At 45.5% G+C, this 22,567-nt stretch overlaps 3 pseudogenes; 1 reads left to right on the forward strand and 2 right to left on the reverse strand.

Moving 5' to 3' along the window:
- Positions 1 to 638: 638 nt before the first annotated feature.
- LOC119346650 lies at positions 639 to 1,696 on the forward strand (annotated as a pseudogene).
- Positions 1,697 to 2,683: 987 nt separating this feature from the next.
- On the reverse strand, positions 2,684 to 3,483 carry LOC119346647 (annotated as a pseudogene).
- A 2,596-nt stretch (positions 3,484 to 6,079) lies between these two features.
- Positions 6,080 to 14,189, reverse strand: LOC119346648 (annotated as a pseudogene).
- Between the last annotated feature and the right edge of the window lie 8,378 nt (positions 14,190 to 22,567).

The following is a 22,567-nucleotide window of genomic DNA, read 5'->3' on the forward strand; positions in this document are numbered from 1 at the left end:
TTCTTTCCTGTTACACTACGAGCAAAATACAAGCTGGGATGTGAGATAGGGAATTTCAAGGCTGAGGAACCAACCTTCCGGAACTTAGACAACTCTTGTTGAATAGTATGTCACATCATCATGCTATTTTTTGGCAGGCAGGAAATTCATGTCGATACTAGCAAGCGGTTACCTGATTCTTTTGTACACACTGGGCGTCGCGTTCACGGTCCTCTTCAGAAAATTTATTTGCAAGAACACGGTTGTTCTTTCTTTGATTAAGAAATTTCTCAAGCATGGATCACTATCAGACGTACACTCCAGAAGTAATCAAGCAGGGGTCACTATTAGACGTGCACCAAGCGTACTTCCTTGTTGGGTCCTATCACTTTTATACAATCTGGCCGGTCAATCAGATGTGCGCATCATTTTTATACCATGTAGCCGGCCACCATAATCCACGGCAACGCACAAGCCCTTTTCCATAACCACCTTCGCTCAAGCACCGTATCTCTCAGTCTCCTATTTCTAACACATACATGACACTATATATGCCACCAAGTACCATCCAACAAACCAGACCAAAGTACAGAGACTTGCCATCCTAGGTTTCATCTACCTCTTCAGTACTGTCATTGCAGTTCGGTGCCTAACCGAAGATGGCCATCCGCAAGGCTTTGCTTCTTGCAATCCTTGGTTGCATCTGCCTCAGTGGTACTGTCATTTCAGCTCGTGAGCTGAATGATGACTTGTCGATGGTGGCGAAGCATGAGAATTGGATGGTTCAGTATGGCCGTGTGTTACAAGGCGCGCCGGTTCGAGGTTTTCAAAGCCAACGTCGAATTCATTGAAACACTCAATGCCCAGAATCACAAGTTCTGGCTCGGCGTCAACCAGTTCGCTGATATCACCAATGATGAGTTCAGGACAACCAACACAAACAAGGGGTTGAAATCAAACTCCATGCGAGTTCTTTCTACAGGATTCAAGTATGAGAATTTGAGTTTTGATGCTCTTCCAACAACGATGGACTGGAGGGCTAAGGGGGCTGTCACCCCTATCAAGGATCAAGGCCAGTGTGGTAAGTACACAAAAAATGTGTTGCACTGCATATATGTTTTAATATTTTATTGGATAACACTATAACAACACAATTATTTCTAGGCTGCTGTTGGGCATTTTCTGCCGTTGCCGCGACAGAGGGCATTGTAAAAGTGAAAACCGGCAAGTTAATCTCACTGTCAGAGCAAGAGTTGGTTGACTGTGATGTTCATGGTGAAGTTCAAGGCTGCGAGGGAGGACTCATGCATGGATGATGCAGCCGACGGCAAGTGCACGGCTGGATCCAACAGTGCTGCAACCATCACCGGCTTTGAGGATGTTCCTATCAATAACGAGGGTTCCCTTATGAAGGCGGTGGCAAACCAACCAGTGTCTATAGCTGTGGACAGAGGCGACATGACATTCCAATTCTACTCTGGCGGGGTGATGACCGGCTCCTGCGGTACTGACTTGGACCATGGAATTGCAGCCACTGGATATGGAAAGACTAGTGATGGCACAAGTTAATTATTGGTTGATGAAGAATTCATGGGGCACAACTTGGGGCGAGAATGGGTACTTGAGAATGGAGAAGGACATTGCAGACAAGAAGGGCATGTGTGGTCTTGCCATGGAGCCTTCATACCCCACCAAATAGGAAGATCACCAAATGCCACCTAATCATACATATGCGCAATTCTCTAATAATTAATGTCCCTATGTCCTGTGTATAGTTCATATGTGTCTGTAAGTTGTGTATGATGATGTATCTTATGTCCATACATTGTTATACTTTGTAAATTAATACCGTGTGTGGTATATTATACAATATGTGAAACTTTGATTAAGAATTATGTTGATATATATTCATGAAGCTTTCAAATGTCCAAAACATTTGACTATGTTAAGAGTAAACTCTAAAGGGAATTTTCGTATATATGTTTTTTATATCGGGTCTTTGGGTATTTATAGGAATGTAATGTCTTAACTGAAAATTGGAGGCATCCTACAGGTGATTTGTATTAATAGAGAATACTACATGCACTATTTTAAAAGATTCAATCCATTGCAACAAGATTATGAGGAAATTCCAACTTCCCAAAATGGCCTAACGCATGACACCTTATGATAAGGTGATAGGCTATGACAAAGGAGACGCGATTATGTTATCATAAATATGCATACTATGATGTTTATTGAGATCATAGGTTAATCTTTTATGTGTCTTTCCATGTATCTGATCAACTGAGACATTTATGGGTTCTTGTTTTATATACATTTAGGCATTCAGTTTCAACTTTCCGCACGGAATCAAGCTTACAGAATTCCAAGTTCCGCAACAATCAAAATATGTATCCAAAGCAATTTTAGGATGAACAGAAAATCATCTTCTTGCATTAATTAATTATAGGAAAGTATTTTATCATGTGGAACAGTAAGAATATCTGTGGACATAATAAAGTGAAAATTGCTATGAAGTTTTATAGTCTCCATATGATTTGTTTGAATTGATTCTATAACATGTAAATAGTTTTTTCGCATGTTGTTAGTACACTAAAAATTGCACATCCTTCTACATGGTGATAAGATAGCACTTTACTTACAAAAGTAAAATGAAATTCTCTCTAAAAGAATTGTACCACTGGAATCACTGCCTACTTGCTTATCTTGAAGTAAGGTATGCATTGGTATGACTTCTAGTTGACATATATTCCGCAATGAAGTTGGCAATATGTTTATCTGAGCTTCCTCCTTCCTATGTTGCATCCTTGGCCTTTTGCATCCACTTTGCCGATTTTGTTTTGTACTCATCCTTCTATCCTTGTCCCCTTCTGTACTCACACGCCCATGCCCCACGCGCTCTCCGCATACTTTGCTATGGTGGGTTGGTCTGCCCAAAGTGGGATTCCCACAAGAGGAACACCACTAACAACTGCCTCCAACGTCGAGTTCCACCCACAGTGGGCAACAAAGCGACCTACATGTATATTCGTGAATTTAAATCTGAACAGTTGTCCTTATTTTAGTACTTTGTAAAACCTTTTTATATTCTTGTACATAAAAATAAAACAAATGTATTTTGTGTTACCATATCAATAGCCTTGTGTGACAAAACCTCAAGTTGGGGGTAGCACTCAACAATTGATCCATTATTCACACATCTCACCTTGAGTTCTACAGATAACTTGTGTGACTTGTTGGATCTGACAACCCCAAAAAAGGGTTGGGCAAAATTGCATAGTCCATTGTGATTCTCATCCAACTGGGTTGCGTCATAGTTAGAGACGGTCCCATAGGATACAAGCACAATACAGGAAATGCGGTGCTTCTCTACCCAATCCATATACGTTCCATCACCACTGAACAAGTTGAAACCATAAGACTTGTTGGATGATAGGTTGGTCCTATCATCTTAGCTCTCCATGTTAACTCCATGTACTCTGCCTCCTGCTCGGTTGGCAAATTTTGAAAGATCAAATTTCATCTAAAACCGACGAGAAAGAATCAAGTATAGATATGTCATACTCAGAGGAGCGTATTTGTTCGTTCCTACCCATATGAATCGATTCACATGATCAATCTGATGTGACATAATTAATGGTGGAGGGTAGAACACATGTATGTAATGGTTGTGCAGGTACTTGTAGCACATGAGGCCCTTATGCCGCCTCAGACAGTTTAAACTGAATTGCAGTTTGCACCCTCCTTACGATTAGAAATGTGGAACAAAAGATGATAGAGTAGTTGACAATGTCCTCCTTACGCCCTGTCATGTGTCAAACCATGTGTCTACAACGCTAGTGTGGCGCATTACTCCTCTTAAATAAAGAAATAAAATATACAATGTTAATTGACAAAAAGCAATATGTGGTTTCTTGTTATGATATGTATCACTGATGAATGCAGTAAAAATTCACATTTGTAGTTCATTTGTCACGTTTTCCAGTAAAAATTGACAACCAACATGCTCTAGTGTTATACTCATGTGTAAAGTTTTGAGAAGAAACGACATGGTCTTCTTGTGTGAAAAAAAACAAAATTAAATTTCCATAAAAGGTACTATTCAAGAGTACATGGAGTTCGACAACAGAAGCAATTGTCACCGGTGTACTTATTGTCGCAATATCATAATGGGCAGACAAATGTAACCGCCCGCCACAAAGTATGTGGAGAGCAGATGGGTAGTCAGCTTGCGTCCATGTCGAAATGAGAAGGACTTGGTGAGAAGGGATGGGATGAAGACGTGCATCAAGGAGGTGATAGGTGGGGAGGAGTACAAGAAGGATGTTTCTAAGTGGATGCAGGAAGGAGAGCGCTCTGATAAGAATATTGCAGATTTTGCAGTGAAGAATTTATCGAACTAAGACAATTTTTAGTCTAGAAAGATCTTCCCAAGTTCCTTAGCCTACACTGAATGTTCGAGTCCTTTGTTCTTAAATCGATCTGTATAATGAAATCAAGTGGTAGCTGAAAACTAGTACTTGTGAAATAGAGTTACTTTTGTTGTAAAATCAAGCAGTTGCTAGAAACTACTTGTTGGAGATAGGAAGGAGCAAAATGAGATCATCTGATTCAGTATAGCAATGCTATGGGATCCAGACTTTTGAAGCCTGAATTTGGGATTTTCTCACGTGTACCTAGCAGAGCATATATGAACATAAAAAATAAGCTCATTTTGGTTTAGAGAATCATGCAGGTCATTCATATGTTGCTAGCAGACGTCAAAGGATTCATATGCAAAGTAATGGATCCTCAATACCAAAAATATTTTACATTGCACATCGGTACGCTTCTTCTTTGCTTATGTCAAGAATCAGTGCAATGTAAAATTATAAATCAAGGAAATTTTCTAACAAAATGATAAAAGGTATAAGAGTACCACAGGTAACAATATTTTTTTAATAACTGATGTAGTCTAATAATATTGATAAGCTCAATCAAACATGCAGGGAAGGCCAAAAATGAAATGGTACCGGTGTTTCAAGCTATATTGGCCAAAGATATTTAACCATGAAGTTCAAAGACATGTATAATCAAAACAATGCATGCCTAAAGACCATTGTTCTGATGATAATTGATCTGCATGATGATTAGGAGGACATGATCCACAAAATACATATAAAACATTCTGCCGCAATCAAAAAGTTTTAAGGAGCATATACTATGGGAAACTGATGACACAGGTAAAGTGGCAAGCAAGCTATCGTTAGTCCATAGTATTTCTGACTCTCACCAAACATCGGACCACGAATTTAACATAAAATCTGCAACGTAATACCACCAAAGTCAGGTGCCAAAAGAAGCAGATACCAAAAAAACTCCATTGCCCCACACAGGCCTGAGCCCATGGGGGTGCAACCTGTGCGCCGGCACAGGGCCCCCAGTTTTTAGGGGCCTCAGATTTTGTACGCACGGCTAGGCAAAGTCCAATTGGCTGGGTCTTTTATCCTTTGTACACGAGCCTCCTTCCGTCTTTCCTCTGGGTGAAACAGGCCACGATTGGGACGTGCGCCTCATCCAGCGATCGATCTGCCTTCTCTCCAAAAAAGCGATCGATCTGCCTAAGAAAAATAAAATCCAGCGATCCATTGAGACGAACAAAGCCAATCTATTGATTTTCTCCTCCGGCGGCTGAGTTAAGCTAAATTGCAGGTTATATCCATTCTTCGGTCTCCTCCTTACATCAGGAGAGCAGGACCACGAACGGCAGCGAGGCAGGGAGGACATGAAGGAATGGAAGGTTCAAGCCATCTTCCGATCTCCAATTTCTTAAGCATCGTCGCTTTGATAACCGGCGATCACGTGAGGCCTTGATTGTGAGTTGCAATTTACGTCCGCTATTTAGTTCTGGAAAATTCTTCTAGCTATTTATTTTTTTCATCTATTAGGCGTCTCGTATTGCAAGATCCAAGTCATGTCTTTGATTAGAAAACATGAATCTGGTTACCAAAAGCGTAGAAAGAAACAAAAAAAATCAAAGATTTAGTGAGGTAAGGCCCATTTTCGAGTTTGGCACAGGGCCTCGGATTTTGCCGGCTCGGCCCTGGCCCCACATATATTAAGCTATGTTGCGAACCTCCACCATTGTGAAAGGGTCCTCAAAGGAGTAATCAGTTCCTTTCTTGAAGCTCAAGGGCTTGCCTCCTTCAGGACATGTGCTCCCGAGAAGCAACATTTGGCAGGATCTACTGGCCATCTTGTTAGAAGCTTTCTCCAATTTAGAAGTCGCCTCATCCATCGAGAATGACGTGAAGCTCGGGTTAGCCATGGAGATGGACGCAGTCCTCAGTGCCCTCGCACTCTAGAAGGACTTGAGGAAGGCAACCTCCCCGAGCTCCCCTCAGAATTCTCTGTAAGAGAACACCTTGATGCACGACTTGATGCATTCAGTGGGCTTGGCCAGCTTCCAAAAGTTGAGGTTCAGCCTGGCACTGTCAGCTTCATAATCACATTTTTCGGACTGCAGGAAAAAAGCACTTCAATCACTCACAGTTCAGCTTCAATGAATCATGCTGAGTATATAATACCAATACATGCCATGCAAATTAATACTCCCTCCGTTGCATAATTCTTGTCATGATTGGGGGTTTAGTTCAAATTTGAACTAAAACCACGACAAAAATTATGAAACAGAGGGAGTACCACGTAGTGCTTCATGTTAATTGAAAAGCGGTAGATATTGTGCAGTGAAACAAACATCATAACATGCATACATAAATGTTGGTTCCAATATATGGGAGAGATATGACATGCCAATGCTTTCCATGCATGAAGCTAGACGGAGTACCAACAACAACTAAGGCGGGCCTCATGATTACAGTTCATGCATAACAATTACGAAGTGAGGCAACACATTCGAGCCTAACACGTGCAAAATTTACCAAATACATTCTTCAAGAAGAATTTTCATGACACCTTCTTTGTAATTAGTTAATCAGACATAACTGGCTGATAAAATGCGGCATAGAAACAAAGCAACAATATGATATTATGGCATGCAACACAGACCTCCAACAAACTGGTGGCAGCAATGTGCAACCTAGTTTCATACCAAATGTCACAACTTACTGAAATTAACATGCAATCCGAGCATTATCATTTGGTACTCTATTCTCCATGGCTAAGAATAAATAGAAGCCTGACCAGAACTTTGTAGTAATTAGTGAGTCGGACATGACTAATTGCAGATGTAGTCTAGTAGCAATGCATTAAGCTGGCATTATGGTAATACCACGCAATTCACCAGCAAACTGTAGGCAGCAATAGGAATGTGCAAGGTAATTATATATAAGTTTCATGAGTCTGAAACAAGCACTGCATGCCACTTGCAACATTCGCAGCAGAAATACAGGTCCTGAAGGGGGAGAATGCCTTCCTAAAGTTGGTGTAGTTGAGTAGAGAAAACCTGATTGCTGATAATAAATGGAACGCTTGGCATTTAAATTACAACTGATTAAAGATGTAACATATCATTTATGTTTGATTAAATAAACATAGGAATCACATTTCACAAGAAAAGAAACCAGAAGCACTCTGATGATCATTGACTGGATAGAGCAATGCAAATCAATGATCATTACTTTCACACATGAAATTAATTAGCAGAAAGTAACAACTACCAGTAGCCAACTACCAAGTAAGAAGTAACACGCATGAAAGATCAGAAATTGATATGATGTATGCACTATGCAGTCTCTCATGTTTGTTATTCGCATATAACAAGTTGCAGAGTATCTCCAAAGATCTCATTCAACTATGCATGTGCTTGCTACCATTGTCGATCGCAACTAAAACATGGTCCGGTCAATCAATGCTGTTGCTGAAGAAATCAAACACATATTCTCCATTGATGAAAATTCTGTAAGATGGGGGCCCTGATAGGTGCATAGTTTACCAAATATAGCCATGATGGAGGTCCTAACCATGTGCATATTTTGTGAAATGTGTTCTTTAAAACAAAATTCCAGATGTGAACTATGAAAAATATCTTGCTATTAAATATTAATTAACCATAAAGAAGTACCTGATATGACACCGTTTAGAGTAATATGATAAACTACACATGCCTCCAAAAAATTGTAGGTAGCAATGTGTTGGTTTGTCATGTGTAAATTCCGTAAGTCCGAAAGGAGCACTGCATGCCACTTACAACATCAACAACATGAATATTGCCAAGTAGTATGATATATGACCACAGTGAGAGATGCTATAACAATAGATTAAGAAGGAAAGCATTGACATCAGGAGAATTGCATAGTACATTATCTACAATTAATTAATCAAAAGCTTAAACCACACCATCTGCAGTGAACAAAATCTGCTGCTACAAATGGAATTCGCTATGAATGTAAGCAAAACATGAAATGGAAAGAAAAATATAGTAATGTGCAGTGCCTTCAAATTGGGAAAGCAGCCGAGGAAGGAGAGAACCATCTTTCCATCGGTGTGGTTTCCGAAACGCACATTCAGACTCAGGATCTTGACGCTGGTTGCCATGGTGCTTGGGCTCGCCTTCATCCCGCCCTGCAGGAAAGAACCCAAATTAACAAAAAACAAAAAAATCTAATATTTAGTCATGGACCTCCATGAGCTGGACATTTTGCTAACTGAACAAAAAATGTTAGAATGCCAACAGGGGATGTATGTACCATGAAGATGCCGTCTCGGATCTCTAGGATGGTGCTCCCCGGTTCCAAGATTCCTAATGCGTGCAGCTTGGGAGCATCACCAATCCTCACCAGGATGAGCCACTCGAGGCGAGGAGCCTTTACCATCGCGATGTCCTCCAGGACGGAGCCGCAAATTTGGACGCACCGGAGGCTGTGGCCGACGAGGCGAAGGTGCAACCCCTTGTTGCATCCATGGATGTTGAGGGTCTCCGGGACGGGGCTCTTGGTGACGACCAAGTCGATGTCCCTGTCTTCCATGATGACGCTGCAGATGCCGAGCTCCCGGAGATGGGGGAAGGAGGTGTGGCGCAGCAACCTGGCCACGTCCGGGAACTTCCAGAGGCTGATGTAGAGGCAGGTGAGGGTGGTGACGGTGAAGAGCGCCACCGGGAGGGGCACGTCTGATAAGTCTCGGTCGTATCTATAATTTTTGATTGTTGCATGCCAATATTATATCACTTTCACATACTTTTGGCAACTTTTTATATGATTTATTGGACTAACCTATTGATCTAGTGTCCAGTGCCAGTCCTGTTTTCTGTATGTTTTTTGTATTGTCAAACGAAGTCCAAATGCAATAGAATTTCACAGAGAATTATTTTGAAATATATGTGATTTTTGGGAGTTGGAATCACCGGACGGAGGCCCGTGGTGGGCACAACCTACCAGGGCGCGCCAGAGGAGCCAGGCGTGCCGTGGTGGGTTGTTCTCACCTCGTACGTCAGTTGGACCTCTACTTCGGGCGCAAGGAAGCTTATATCCGGAAAAAATCGTGTTAAAAGCTCAGCGCAATCGGAGTTACGAATCTCCGGGAATATAAGAAACGGTTTTCGGCTAGATCTGGGGAACGCGAAACATAAGAGAACGGAGAGGGAGATCCAATCTTGGAGGGGATCCCGCCCCTCCGCCATGCTACCTCTTGAGCATGCGTTGGTTTTCCCCGAAGAGGAAGGGATGATGCAGCAAAGTAGCGTAAGTATTTCCCTCAGTTTTTGAGAACCAAGGTATCAATCCAGTATGAGGCTACGTGTTAGTCCCTCATACCTGCGCAAAACAGATAAATCCTCGCAACCAACGCAAATAGGGGTTGTCAATCCCTACTCGGCCACTTACGAGAGTGAGATCTGATAGATATGATAAGATAATATTTTTGGTATTTTTATGGTAAAGATGCAAAGTAAAATAAAAGCAAAGTAAAAGCAAAAGGAAATAACTAAGTATTGATAGATTAATATGATGAAGATAGACCCGGGGGCCATAGGTTTCACTAGTGGCTTCTCTCGAGAGCATACGTATTCTATGGTGGGTAAATAAATTACTGTTGAGGAATTGACAGAATTGAGCATAGTTGTGAGAATATCTAGGTATGATCATGTATATAGGCATCATGTCCGAGACAAGTAGACCGACTCCTGCCTGCATCTACTACTATTACTCCACTCATCGACCGCTATCCAGCATGCATCTAGAGTATTAAGTTAATGAAAACAAAGTAATGCCTTAAGCAAGATGACATGATGTAGAGGGATAAACTCATGCAATATGATGAAAATCCCATCTTGTTATCCTCAATGGCAAAAATACAATACGTGCCTTGCTGCCCCTACTGTCACTGGGAAAGGACACCCCAAGATTGAACCCAAAGCTAAGCACTTCTGCCATTGCAAGAAAGATCAATCTAGTAGGCCAAACCAAACTGATAATTTGAAGAGACTTACAAAGATAACCAATCATAGATAAAAGAATTCTGAGAAGATTCAAATATTGTTCATAGAGAGACTTGATCATAAACCCACAATTCATTGATCTCAACAAACACACCGCAAAAAGAAGATTACATCGAATAGATCTCCACAAGAGAGGGGGAGAACTTTGTATTGAGATCCAAAAAGAGAGAAGAAGCCATCAAGCTGCTAACTATGGACCCATAGGTCTGAAGTAAACTACTCACACTTCATAGGAGGGGCTATGGTGTTGATGTACAAGCTATCCGTGACCGATTCCCCCTCCAGCGGAGCTCCGGAACAGGCCCCAAGATGGGATCTCGTGGATACAAAAAGTTGCGGCGGTGGAATTAGGGTTTTGGCTCCGTATCTGATCGTTTGGGGGTACATAGGTATATATAGGAGGAAGGAGTACGTCGGTGGAGGAACAGGGGGCCCACGAAGATGGAGGGTGCGCCTGGTGGGGGTGGGAGCGCCCCCCTACCTCGTGGCTTCCTCTTTTGTGTCTTGACGTAGGGTCCAAGTCTCCTGGGTTTTGTTTGTTGAGAAAATCACGTTCCCGAAGGTTTCATTCCATTTGGACTCCATTTGATATTCCTTTTCTTCGAAACCCTAAAACAGGCAAAAAATAGCAATTCTAGGCTGGGCCTCCGATTAATAGGTTAGTCCCAAAAATAATATAAAAGTGGATAATAAAGCCCAATAATGTCCAAAACAGTAATAATATGGCATGAAGCAATCAAAAATTATAGATACGTTGGAGACGTATCAAGCATCCCCAAGCTTAATTCCTGCTCGTCCTCGAGTAGGTAAATGATAAAAACAGAATTTTTGATGCGGAGTGCTACTTGGCATAATTTCAATGTAATTCTTCTTAATTGTGATATGAATATTTGTTGGGGAACGTAGTAATAATTCAAAATGTCCCTACATGTCACCAAGATCAATCTAGGAGATGCTAGCAACGAGAGAGAGAGGGAGTGCATCTTCATACACTTGAAGATCGCTAAGCAGAAGCGTTACAAAGAACGCGGTTGATGGAGTTGTACTCGTGGCGATTCAAATCGTGGAAGATCCGATCTAGTGCCAAACGGACGATGCCTCTGCGTTCAACACACATACAGCCCGGGGACGTCTCCTCCTTCTTGAGCCAGCAAGGGGAGATGAGAAGTTGAGGGAGAACTCCAGCAACACGACGACATGGTGGCGATGGAGCTCGTGGTTCTCCGGCAGGGCTTCGCCAAGCACTGCGGAAGAGGAGGAGGAGTTGGAGGAGGAGAGGGCTGCGCCAGGGAAGGGGGTGCGGCTGCCCTCTCTCTCCCTCACTATATATAGGGGGAAGGGGTGGAGGAGGTGCCCTAGGGTTCCCTAGGGGAGGGGTGGCGGCCACAGGGGAAACCCTAGATGGGTTTGGGCGCCCCCACCCCTAGGAAACTTGCCCCCCAAGCCGAGAGGGGTGGCTGCCCTAGGGGAGGCGCCCCCACCTCTCCACGTTACATGAGATGGGGTGGGAGGGGCGCACAACCCCTTAGTGGGCTGATGTGCCCCTACCCTTGGCCCATAAGGCCCCCCAACGCTTGTCGGGGCCTCCAAAACACCTTTCGGTCACGCTGGTCGTCACCCGGTACTCCCAGAACAATTCCGGACTCCAATAACCTTCGTCCAATATATCGATCTTCACCTCCGGACCATTCCAGAGTTCCTGGTCACGTCCTGGATCTCATCCGGGACTCCGAACAACCTTCGGTAACCACATACTATTTCCCATAACAAATCTAGTGTCACCGAACCTTAAGTGTGTAGACCCTACGGGTTTGGGAACCATGCAGACATGACCGACACATCTCTCCGACCAATAACCAATAGCGGGATCTAGATACCCATATTGGCTCCCACATGTTCCACGGTGATCTCATCGGATGAACCTCGATGTCAAGGATTCAGTCAATCCCGTATACAATTCCCTTTGTCTATCGGTATGTTACTTGCCCAAGATTCGATTGTCGGTATACCCATACCTCGTTCAATCTTATTATCGGCAAGTCTCTTTACTCGTTCCATAACGCATGATCCCATGGCTAACTCCTTAGCCACATAGAGCTCATTATGATGATGCATTACCGAGTGGGCCCAGAGATACCTCTCTGTCATACGGAGTGACAAATCCCAGTCTCGATTCGTTCCAACCCAACAGACACTTTCGGAGATACCTGTAGTGCACCTTTATAGCCACCCAGTTACATTGTGACGTTTGGTGCACCCAAAGCATTGCTACGGTATCCGGGAGTTGCACAATCTCATGGTCTAAGGAAATGATACTTGACATTAGAAAAGCTTTAGCAAACGAACTACACGATCTTGTGCTATGCTTAGGATTGGGTCTTGTCCATCACATCATTCTCCTAATGATGTGATGCCGTTATCAATGACATCCAATGTCCATGGTCAGGAAACCATGACCATCTATTGATCAATGAGCTAGTCAACTAGAGGCTTACTAGGGACATGTTGTGGTCTATGTATTCACACATGTATTACGGTTTCCGGGTAATACAATTATAGCATGAACAATAGACAATTATCATGAACAAGGAAATGCAATAATAACCATTTTATTATTGCCTCTAGGGCATATTTCCAACAGTCTCCCACTTGCACTAGAGTCAATAATCTAGTTCACATCACAATGTGATTGTAATGAATCCAACACCCATGGGGTTTGTTCATATCTCGCTTGTGAGAGAGGTTTATTAGTCAATGGGTCTGAACCTTTTAGATCCATGTGTGCTTTAGAAATCTCTCTATCATCTTGTAGATGCAGCTACCACGCGCTACTTGGAGCTATTCCAAATAACCGCTCTACTATACGAATCCGGTTTACTCCTCAGAGTCATCCGGATTAATGTCAAAGTTTGCATCGACGTAACCCTTTACGACGAACTCTTTTACCACCTCCATAATCGAGAAAATTCCTTAGTCCACTAGTTATTAAGGATAAGTTCGACCGCTGTCATGTGATCCATTCCTGGATCACTCTTGTACCCCTTGACTGACTCATGGCAAGGCACACTTCAGGTGCGGTACACAACATAGCATACTGTAGAGCCTACGTCTAAAGCATAGGGGACGACCTTCGTCCTTTCTCTCTCTTCTACCATGGTTAGGTCTTGAATCTTACTCAATGCTCACACCTTGTAACACAACCAAGAACTCCTTCTTTGTTGATCTATTTTGAACTCCTTCAAAATCTTGTCACGGTATGCATTCATTTGAAAGTACTATTAAGCGTTTTGATCTATCCTTATAGATCTTGATGCTCAATGTTCAAGTAGCTTAATCCAGGTTTTCCATTGAAAAACACTTTTCAAATAACCTTGTCTGCTTTCCAGAAATTCTACATCATTTCTGATCAACAAGATGTTAACAACATATACTCATCAAAAATTCTATAGTGCTCCCACTCACTTCTTTGGAAATACAAGTTTCTCATAAACTTTGTATAAACCCAAAATCTTTGATCATTTGATCGAGCGTACATTCCCACTCCGAGATGCTTACTCCAGTCCTTAGAAGGATTGCTGGAGCTTTGCATACTTGTTAGCATCTCTCAGGATTGACAAAACCTTCTGGTTGTATCACATACAACCTTTCCTCAAGAAAATCGTCGAGGAAACAATGTTTTGACATCCTATCTGCAAGATTTCATAAATAATGCAGTAACTGCTAACATAATTCCAACAGGCTCTTAGCATCATTACGAGTGAGAAAGTCTCATCGTAGTCAACTCCTTGAACTTGTCAAAAAACATCTTAACGACAAGTCGAGCTTTCTTAATGGTGACACTTACCACCATTGTCCGTCTTCCTTTTAAAATCCATCTGCACCCAACAACCTTACGAGCATCAAGTAGTTCTTCCAAAGTCTATACTTTGTTTTTATACATGGATCCTCTCTCGGATTTTATGGCCTCGAGCCATTCATCGGAATCCGGGCCCACCATCGATTCTCCATTGCTCGTAGGTTTGTTGTTGTCTAGCAACATGACGTCCAAGACAGGATTACGTGCCACTCTGAAGTAGTACGCATCCTAGTCGACCATGAGGTTTGGTAGTGACTTGATCCGAAGTTTCATGATCATATCATAAGCTTCCACTTCAATTGGTGTAGGTGCCACAGGAACAACTTCCTGTGCCCTGCTACACACTAGTTGAAGTGACGGTTCAATAACCTCATCAAGTCTCCATCATCCTCCCACTCAATTCTTTCGAGAGAAACTTTTCCTCGAGAAAGGACCCATTTCTAGAAACAATCACTTTTGCTTCCGGATCTGAAATAGGACGTATACCCAACTGTTTTGGGTATTCTATGAAGATGCATTTATCCGCTTTGGGTTCGAGCTTATCAGCCTGAAACTTTTTCACATAAGTGTCGCAGCCCAAACTTTTAAGAAACGACAACTTAGGTTTTTCTAAACCATAGTTCATACGGTGTCGTCTCAACGGAATTGCGTGGTGCCCTATTTAAAGTGAATGCGGTTGTCTCTAATGCCTAACCCATAAACGATAGTAGTAATTCGATAAGAGACATCATGGTATGCACCATATCCAATAGGGTGCAGTTATGATGTTCGGATACACCATCACACTATGGTGTTCCAGGCGGTATTAGTTGTGAAACAATTTCCACAATGTCTTAATTGTGAGCCAAACTCATAACTCAGATATTCATCTCTATGATCATATCATAGACATTTTATCCTCTTATCACGACGATCTTCAACTTCACTCTGAAATTACTTAAACCTTTCAATAATTCAGACTTGTGTTTCATCAAGTAAATATACTCAGCATCTACTCAAATCATCTGTGAAGTAAGAACATAACGATATCCTCTGCGTGCCTCATCACTCATTGGACTGCACACATCAAAATGTATTACTTCCAACAAGTTGCTTTCTTGTTCCATCTTACTGAAAACGAGGTCTTTCAGTCATCTTGCCCATGTGGTATGATTTGCATGTCTCAAGTGATTCAAAATCAAGTGAGTCCAAACGATCCATCTGTATGGAGTTTCTTCATGCATATCTACCAATAGACATGGTTCGCATGTCTCAATCTTTTCAAAAACGAGTGTGTCCAAAGATCCATCAACATGGAGCTTCTTCATGTGTTTTATACCAACATGACTCAAATGGCAGTGCCACAAGTATGTGGTACTATCATTACTATTTTATATCTTTTGGCATGAACATGTGTATCACTACGATCAAGATTTAATAAACCATTCATTTTAGGTGCAAGACCATTGAAGGTATTATTCAAATAAATAGAGTAACCATTATTCTCCTTAAATGAATAACCGTATGGCGATAAACATAATCCAATCATGTATATGCTCAACGCAAACACCAAATAACAATTATTTCAGTTTAACACCAATCCCGATGGTAGAGGGAGCGTGCGATGTTTGATCACATCAACCTTGGAAACACTTCCAACTCATATCGTCATCTCACCTTTAGCTAGTCTCCATAGCCTTTTATTTCGAGTTACTAACACTTAGCAACCAAACCGGTATTTATTACCCTGGTGCTACTAGGAGTACTAGTAAAGTACACAATAATATAACGTATATTCAAAATACATCTGTCGACCTTGCCAGCCTTCTCATCTACCAAGTATCTAGGGTAGTTGTGCTTCAGTGACCGTTCCACTCATTACAGAAGCACTTAGTCTCGGGTTTGGGTTCAACCTTGCGTTTCTTCACTAGAGCAGCAACTGATTTGCCATTTCATGAAGTATCCCTTCTTTCCCTTGCCCTTCTTGAAACTAGTGGTTTAACCATCAACAATTGATGCTCCTACTTGATTTCTATTTTCGCAGTGTCAAACATTGCGAGTTGCTCAAGGATCATCATGTCTATCCCTGATATGTTATAGTTCATCACAAAGCTCTAATAGCTTGGTGGAAGTGACTATGGAGAACCATCACTATCTCATTTGAAAGATTAACTCGCACTCGATTCAAGCGATTGTAGTACTTAGACAATCTGAGCACATGCTCAATGATTGAGCTTTTCTCCCTTAGTTTGCAGGCTTAAGAAACTTGTCAGAGGTCTCATACCTCTTGACGTGGGCACTAGTCTGAAATCCCAATTTCAATCTTTGGAACATCTCATATGTTCTGCGACGTTTCAAAAGCGTCTTTGGTGCCACAATTCTAAACCATTAGGATTACGCACTGAACTATCATGTAGTCATCAAAACGTGTATATCAGATGTTTCCCAACATCTACAGAGACGCTCGAGGTTCAGCACACTGAGCGGTGCATTAAGGACATAATCCTTCTATGCAGCAATGAGGACAATCCTCAGTTTACGGACGCAGTCCGCATAATTGCTACTATCAACTCTCAACTAAATTTTCTCTAGGAACATATCTAAAACAATAGAACCAAAGCGTGAGCTATGACATAATTTGCAAAGACCTTTTGACTATGTTCATGATAATTAAGTTCATCTAATCAAATTATTTAATGAACTCCCACTTAGACATCCCTCTAGTCATCTAAGTGATACATGATCCGAGTCAACTAGGACGTGTCCGATCATCACGTGAGACGGACTAGTCATCATCGGTGAACATCTTCATGTTGATCGTATCTTCTATACGACTCATGTTCGACCTTTCGGTCTTTCGTGTTCCTGTTGGGTTTCGTAGTAATTTCAAAAAAATTCCTACGCACACGCAAGATCATGTGATGCATAGCAACGAGGGGAGAGTGTGATCTACATACCTAGTAGATCGACAACGGAAGCGTTTGGTCGATGTAGTCGTACGTCTTCACGATCCGACCGATCAAGCACCGAAACTACGGCACCTCCGAGTTCGAGCACACGTTCAGCTCGATGACGATCCCCGGACTCCGATCCAGCAAAGTGTCGGGGAAGAGTTCCGTCAGCACGACGGCGTGGTGACGATCTTGATGTACTACAGCAGCAGGGCTTCGCCTAAACTCCGCTACAGTATTATCGAGGACTATGGTGGCTGGGGGCGCCGCACACGGCTAAGGAATAGATTACGTGGATCAACTTGTGTGTTTCTGGGGTGCCCCTGCCTCCGTATATAAAGGACTAGAGGGGGAGGCTGGCCGGCCAAGGGTGGCGCGCCAGGAGAGTCCTACTCCCTCTGGGAGTAGGATTCCCCCCCCCCCCCAATCCTAGTTGGAATAGGATTCACGGAGGGGGAAAAGAGAGAGGGGGGCCGGCCACCTCTCCTTGTCCTAATAGGACTAGGGGAGGGAGGGAGGCGCGCAGCCCATCTTGGGCAGCCCCTTCTCTTTTCTACTAAGGCCCACTAAGGCCCATATAGCTCCCGGGGGGTTCCGGTAACCTCCCGGTACTCCGGTAAAATCCCGATTTCACCCGGAACACTTCCGATATCCAAACATAGGCTTCCAATATATCAATCTTTATGTCTTGACCATTTTGAGACTCCTCGTCATGTCCGTGATCACATCCGGGACTCCGAACAACCTTCGGTACATCAAAATGCATAAACTCATAATATAACTGTCATCGTAACCTTAAGCGTGCGGACCCTACGGGTTCGAGAACAATGTAGACATGACCGAGACACGTCTCCGGTCAATAACCAATAGTGGGACCTGGATGCCCATATTGGCTCCTACATATTCTACGAAGATCTTTATCGGTCAAACCGCATAACAACATACGTCGTTCCCTTTGTCATCGGTATGTTACTTGCCCGAGATTCGATCGTCGGTATCCCATACCTAGTTCAATCTCGCTGCCGGCAAGTCTCTTTACTCGTTCTGTAATACATCATCTGCAACTAACTCATTTAGTTGTAATGCTTGCAAGGCTTAAGTGATGTGCATTACCGAGAGGGCCCAGAGATACCTCTCCGATAATCGGAGTGACAAAACCTAATCTCGAAATACGCCAACCCAACATGTACCTTTGGAGACACCTGTAGTACTCCTTTATAATCACCCAGTTACGTTGTGACGTTTGGTAGTACCCAAAGTGTTCCTCCGATAAACGGGAGTTGCATAATCTCATAGTTACAGGAACATGTATAAGTCATGAAGAAAGCAATAGCAACACACTAAACGATCGGGTGTGTCGGTGTACTAGAGTAGGGGTACCCTAGTATCCCGAACTTGTGCACGGGCAGTCGCAGCATCCCGCGGCAAGGCTTGCCGGGTGACCGCCAAGGTCCTCCATGGTTCCTTTGGAGCCATTCAAGGACAAAGTATCCAAGCCAAGGAGACAAGACCCCGGCAAGAGGAGCTTGCCGGGAAGGCCAACCAAGGCACCTCAAGACCCCGGCAAGAGGAGCTTGCCGGGAAGGCCAACCAAGGCATCTCAAGGAACTTGCCGCGACGCGCAACGCGTCCCGGCAAGGCCCGGTGAGCGACAAGCTCCCGGACGTGACAAGACGACAACCGCGGCAAAGCGCTTGCCGCGGCAAGCCACCACTCTGTGCCCGCGCTCCAGCACATCCACCAACGTGTCGCTCTGGGACCCTTCCAGGCGTACGTGGCGGAAGGCTGTGTAGCCAGGGGCGCACGGTGGCAAGCGGCGCTGACAAGATTGCCATCGTGGCGAGCGGTGGCGTCCCTGACGGTCTATTTTGCACTATTTAGGCGACGCAGACGGGCATTTAATGCCCTTGTCTCCTGCCGTCAGGGTTAGGTATGATACACTGTAGCAGGTAGCTGTACCAACCGCAGCACCTTTACATTTTTACCCTTGTCTACGTTGCCACCTGTCGGTGACCCCTTGAGCATATAAAAGGAGGCCCATGCGCAACATAGAGGGGGTGTTGGGAAAAAGAGAACGCTCACGCTCGGTCTCGTTAGCTGCTGGAGTGTACTGTAGCACTCCACGCTCCCGAGCAAGAACTCAATACAAACCACAAAGCAGGAGTAGGGTTTTACGCATCCATGCGGCCCGAACCTGGGTAAACTGCTCGTGTGCTTCGCCTCGATCCGCTCTTCGTGCTCCGCCCCCGCCGAACCGAAAGGGACTCGGCCCGCCGGTCCCATAGGTGTCCGTGGATCAGTCCCCCGGCATCTTTGGCGCGCCAGGTAGGGGGCGTCGAGGTTGTGTGAACCAGATCCGGCGTTCACACGAGCGAGATCTTCATCATCTTCATCCACATGCCACCGAAGAAGAAGGCTTCGGAGGCGGCTGCTCCATCTGCCCCACCACCGCCGGAGCAAACGGCTGATGGGGCAGACGCCGGCGGAAGAACGGGCGTCGACGAGGGAGCTCACGGTGCTGCCAGGTCCAAGGACAAGGCTGCGCTGCCCATCGGCGGCGTAGCCGGCTCCCACAACGACTGGGCGCACTCCAAGACCTCGGCGTCCGTACATGCACCGTGCCCATCTCAGGAGGCGCGGGACCGGCAGCGTCATGGTACTCACAGTACCATGCGTTTGCTAGACCAAGATCGAGCTGGTGGATCTCGGAGTGCTCAAGACCAGCATGCACGCCAACATGCTGGCACGAGCGAGGCACGGTCACCTGGACGGGATACTGCTCCTTCTAACATAGTTAGAAGTCCGAGCATATCCCGCTCCTCGCACCGTTCGCCACCGCCACCCGCCACCCCAGCAGAAGCTTTGGCGCGAGCTCAACTGCTCCTGGAATACCCTCCAACGGCAGACAAGATCAATGACTGGAGGGCCACCATTCAGAGTCTCATCGTCTTCGCCAACGGCGACGCTCAACGGCAGCCGAGCACGTCGCAGCCGCAGCAAGTTAGCCAGGCACGAGCCGGTGGCGACAAGACCGGTGGGGGTGCAACCACTGTGCACTCTCCGCCCCAAAGGCCAAGATCGCCGACTCGCCGGATCCACCTCGACAGCGACTCCACCGCGTCATCAGATCCACGAGCTCGTCGCGATCAGCGCCAAGTTCTTCACGAACGACAGCAAGAAGATGCTCGTACTCGCATCGAGCGCCGAAGAGAAGCGCGACGTCAATCGGACCAGCGCGCTGGGCCCTCTGTCGACATGCATGCGCCAGGGGAACCAGGCGACTTGCCGTATGCGGTAAGTTGTCCTGCGTTTACTCGTGAGCTGCGGCAAATCCAGTGGCCCAGCATGAAGAATTTCAAGCCAGACGTACCAGAGAAGTATGACGACAAGTCACATCCATCGAAGTTCCTCAGCATCTACACCGTCGCGGTGCAGGCTGCCGGGGGCCGGGACGACAAGATCCTTGCCAACTACTTCCAGCTGGTGCTCAAGCCCAACGTCAGGTCCTGGGTCATGCATTTGCCGGACAACTCCATATCCTCCTGGGCAGACCTATGCCATCAGTTTGTCGGCGCCTTCACAGGCGGCCACAAACCTCATGGCCAAGAGAGTGACCTTCATCTGCTTGCCCAGAAGGAACGAGAGCCCCTGCGCAAGTACATTCAGAGATTCAGCCGTGTACAGCACAACATCCCAGATGTCCACCCTGCCGCGGTCATCAACGCGTTCCATCAGAACGTGCGTAACCGCGGGATGCGGGAGGAGATGGCGATGTGCAAGATCAAAGATGTCAGTGAGCTGTATGCCCTGGCCGACAAGTGTGCACGCGCTGAGGAAGGGAGGAAACTCCCCGGACAGGATACGGGAGCAGGAGGATCTGACAGTGAGGATGCTGCCCCGGTAAAGAAAAACCGGCGGCGGAACAACAGGAAGAAGAAAGGCAAAGATGTACTAGTCGTTGAGCAGTCCGGCAACGAAGGTGGCGCCAAGAAAGCCAAAGTTGGTAGCTCCGGCAAGGAGATTGCCGCATGCACCAACTGCCAGGCTGTGGCAGTCGCCTACAAGCAGGACGGCAACGACAAGCAGTACTGCAAGATCCACCGCACCAAGGGCCATGACCTCCAGAGCTGCAAGAAGGTCGAGCAGCTTGTCCAGCAGCAAAAGGCTGAGTACGAGCGACGAGACAACGAGAGGGCCCAAGGAGGCGCTGGAGAATCCGGCAAGAAGCGCGCCAGCCGGGGAGGACGCCGCGGCAAGGCCAAGCAGCGGCAAGGAGACAGGCCTCCCCGCGGCCACGACAAGGATGAAGACGACGACGACGACGAAGACATGGATGATGTCGAGACCAGTGAGCAGGAGTTCCAGAAAGCCACAGAGGTCTTGTGTGTTGACGGCGGTGCTTCTCTGCATACTTCGCACCGCCAACTCAATCAGTGGGTGCGGGAAGTCAATGCAGCAGAACCGCCTGTCGAGTCACGCAAGCTTCTGAAATGGTCCAGCACGCCTATCATATTTGAAATTGAGGACCACCCTGATCGCACAACTGCGGTCGGGTGCTTGCCGATGTTGGTTTCACCAACTATCCGCAACCTCAAAGTCACTAAGATGCTAGTTGATAGCGGGGCCGGCTTGAACCTGATCTCCTCCGCTGTACTCCAGAAACTCCAGATCCCTGACAACGAGCTTGAAGAGACCGGCACATTCCAAGGAATCAACCCGGGAAGGAGCAAGCCGAAGGGGAAGGTCACGTTGCCAGTAACATTTGGCAGCGAAGTGAACTTCAGGACTGAGAGGGTCACTTTTGACGTTGCCGATTTTCCATTGCCTTACAATGGGATACTCAGCCGTCCAGCACTCGCCAAGTTCATGGCAGCCTCTCACTACGCATACAACATGTTGAAGATGCCAGGCCCGATGAGCATCATCTCTGTCCCTGGCGACAAGAAGGATGCTCTTATCTGCGCCGACAAGATCTACCGGGAAGCGGCAGCCGCAACAGATCGCAAGTCACTTGCCATTGAAGCTCCCGGGGGGAAGAAGAAGACCAAGTCCGATAAGAGTTCTGATGCCCACTCCGGCAAGCGCACCTCTTCGGAGTGCTGCGCTGCCGTCGAGGACGCACCATCGAGCTCCACCGGCAAGTGTAAGAAGACAATGGCAGCTCCGCCAAAGACCAAGAAGGTGTCCGCCAAGGAGGACGGCACTGGTGGTACCTTCACCATCAGTGCCACTCTCGACCCTAAATAGGAAAGCGCGCTCATTGCTTTCCTGCGGGCGAATGTCGACGTGTTTGCATGGTAACCGTCTGACATCCCCGGTGTTCCCAGGAAAGTAATTGAGCACCATCTTGCCGTTTGTCCTCAT

The sequence above is a fragment of the Triticum dicoccoides genome, unplaced genomic scaffold (genome assembly GCF_002162155.2).
Source record: "Triticum dicoccoides isolate Atlit2015 ecotype Zavitan unplaced genomic scaffold, WEW_v2.0 scaffold46172, whole genome shotgun sequence".
Lineage (NCBI taxonomy): Eukaryota > Viridiplantae > Streptophyta > Magnoliopsida > Poales > Poaceae > Triticum > Triticum dicoccoides.